This window comes from Octopus bimaculoides, chromosome 6 (assembly GCF_001194135.2).
Source record: "Octopus bimaculoides isolate UCB-OBI-ISO-001 chromosome 6, ASM119413v2, whole genome shotgun sequence".
Taxonomy (NCBI): Eukaryota; Metazoa; Mollusca; class Cephalopoda; order Octopoda; family Octopodidae; genus Octopus; species Octopus bimaculoides.
In genome coordinates, this window is record NC_068986.1 from 75,355,041 (window position 1) to 75,358,009 (window position 2,969).

A 2,969-nucleotide genomic window follows, 5' to 3' on the forward strand; every position below is an offset into this window, starting at 1 on the left:
ACTTTTTAAAAGTTCACAATTGTTGGAGCTATCTTGTAAATTTCCAGGACCTTGATGATCCATGTATGAAGGACACTGTCAAAAGACTATAGTAGAAGTCTCGACCAATGTGCCAAGCTGCGGAACTGAACCCGGAACCATGTGGTTGGGAAGCAAACCTACAACTACCTGCGCCTGTAATGTGAGATGCTTACAACACCTAGGTTTCCCAAGCGTTCACGTATCTACGTACCACCTAAGCTCGACGTTGCTTAACCTAGGTAATCGTGCGAGAACCAATGTATTCAAAGTGATATGACCGTAATTTCTATTTCTTATTATCATAAAAATTTTATTTTCCTCCTGATACAATATCTCGTCTTCAATTGTCCTGTGTTCAATAAATGTTTGGATTTTCATGTTCCATGAAAGTTTTGACTGATAATTTTTATTGTTGTTTTTATGTTATGTTTCACTGCACCGCCTGGTGGTATTTCTCTATTGCAGATATGTATGTAGCATTGTCTTGTAGTATACTACGCTGGTTTCGTTTTGCTGTGGAATTTGGTTGGTTGTTTCTGGTGTTATTTTAATGCTTTATCTGTCGTGTAAAAATATGTGCAAATGAGAATCGTGTAATTTTATTAGGTGACGTTTGTCTTTCGTGTGTAATAGGTGACTGGTGTTATGCATTTTAGTGCCAAGCGATGATTTAGTGCCAAGCGATGTGTAGAACAGAATGTTTACACCAAGTTTAAAATAGACAAGCAAAAAATGCAGATTTGCATTCCATCAAAGACGAAATTTATTTCAGAATTGATATAACATCAATAAAATATTAGACACAATATTGTAATACATAAAACACATACGAATAACAACACAGAAAAAAATACTTTTAGCACGAGTGGGGTTCGAACCCACGCGGACATTCGTCCATTGGAACTTAAGTCCAACGCCTTAACCACTCGGCCATCGTGCTTCACGAGAACATCGAATGTTTAGAGAACACTTATTGTTGATAGCATTGTTACTTGCAGCATTTCCCATAATCTTCCTCGGATCGATAAAAGAAAGCACCCATCAAGTATTCAAGTCCCTATAATTGACTAACATCTACCCCTCAAAATTACTGGTTTTGTCCATAAACATAGAAATTATTATTATAAGGGCGGTCAATTCGTAGAATAGTTATAGTATCTGGTACGGCTCTTTACGTTCCGTGTCCAAAATTCGCTGAGGTCCTCTTTGACTTCCCTCCTTCCAGGGTCGATAAGATGAAGTAAACCCCTCCCCCAAATTTCAAATCTTGCGTTTATATTAGAAACGACTGATAAGTGGACGAGCTGGCGGAACCGTTAGCATGCCGGGCAAAATGCTTAGCGGTATTTCACCCGTTCTTATGTTCAGAGTCTAAATTCAACCGAGGTCGACTTTGCTTTTTATCCTTTAGAGGCCGATAAAATAAGTACCAGTTTAGTACTTTTCACTTCCCGAACGGGAAGTGAAAAAGTCGTTTCACTTATATATATATAAGGTGGGTTATGAGAATTTATAGAACAAATATCGTATAGAAACTCAACAAACTGTTACAGATGAAGAAGAGATGTTGCAAGTTTGAAAAGAATTTAATCCATGCATACAATCGTTTCGGACAGCAATATAAACATGTAATTATCATTAAATTGATTCCTAATTTTTCTACCATGTTATTTACATGTTAATATTGCTGTTTGAAACGATCAGATGCATGGATTAAATTCTTTTCAAACTTTTAACATCTTCTCTTCCCCATTTTTAACAGTTTGTTGAGTTACTATACGGTGTTTGTTCTATAAATCCTCATAACAAACATAATACTTGTAACATTTTCATATTCGCAAAATTCTTACAACAGCCAGCTACCAATGAAATATGAAGAATCTTTATTAGAAATCGACCTTTGGAAACCGCCAAAGTAAAGGATGAAATAGAACTCAACCTTTTCACACACACACACACACACACACACACACACACATACTCACACACACATACTCAAACACACACATACTCACACACACGCATACGTACATACATACATGCATACATACAGACAGACAGACAGACAGACAGACAGACAGACAGATAGATAGATAGATAGATAGATAGATAGATAGATAGATAGATAGATAGATAGATAGATAGATAGACAGGTATGTCTTGGGAAAAGAAAAAAAGGATTATATCGGAATTTTATTACTAACTGCATTTCCCATCAATGTGTGTTCTGGCCGCGCTGTTTCTCTTTCGTGTATACTGTGAGATTTGTATTATGTGTTTTGGTGACAAGCGGTGGCTGTAAAATAATTACACCAAGTCAAAACAGAGGCATAGAATTATAGATTCGCACTCCATCAAAGATGGCGTATATTTCAAAATTGGTATGATGCTATTAAAAAAAAAATTAATAAAGTAGCTTTAGACACGGTTTTGTGATACATTTAGAGTACATACAAATTACTAAATAAACTCAGAATTTGAAGAAAAAAAAAGACGTCTTAGCACGAGTGGGGTTCGAACCCACGCGGACAATTGTCCATTAGAACTTAAGTCCAACGCCTTAACCACTCGGCCATCGTGCTTCTGAAAAGTCAGTCTCTTTAAAAATCTTTTATTGCTGATATTATTACTAGCTGCATTTCCCATCATCTTTTCAGTATGTGTTCTAGCTGTGATGTTTGTCTTTCATGTATACTGCGAGATTGGTATTATTTATTTTGGTGTCAAGCGGTGACTGCGTAAAATAATTTTCACCAAGTCAAAACTGAAGTATAAAAATATAGATCCACACTCCATCAAAGACGGTGTATATTTCAAATTTGATATGGTACCATTACAAAAATTTATGGTGCAACATGATGGCAGAGTGGTTAAGACGTTGAAATTAATTGACAGTTGTCCGCGTATGTTCGAACCCTAATTATGCTTGACAGTATGTTATATATATA

At 36.0% G+C, this 2,969-nt stretch overlaps 2 non-coding genes across 2 annotated transcripts; both read right to left on the minus strand.

The window, feature by feature from the left end:
• Positions 1 to 878: 878 nt before the first annotated feature.
• Positions 879 to 961, minus strand: Trnal-uaa (transfer RNA leucine (anticodon UAA)). The gene has a single exon. It is a non-coding gene; the product is annotated as a tRNA-Leu (tRNA).
• A 1,559-nt stretch (positions 962 to 2,520) lies between these two features.
• Trnal-uaa (transfer RNA leucine (anticodon UAA)) lies at positions 2,521 to 2,603 on the minus strand. The gene has a single exon. It is a non-coding gene; the product is annotated as a tRNA-Leu (tRNA).
• Between the last annotated feature and the right edge of the window lie 366 nt (positions 2,604 to 2,969).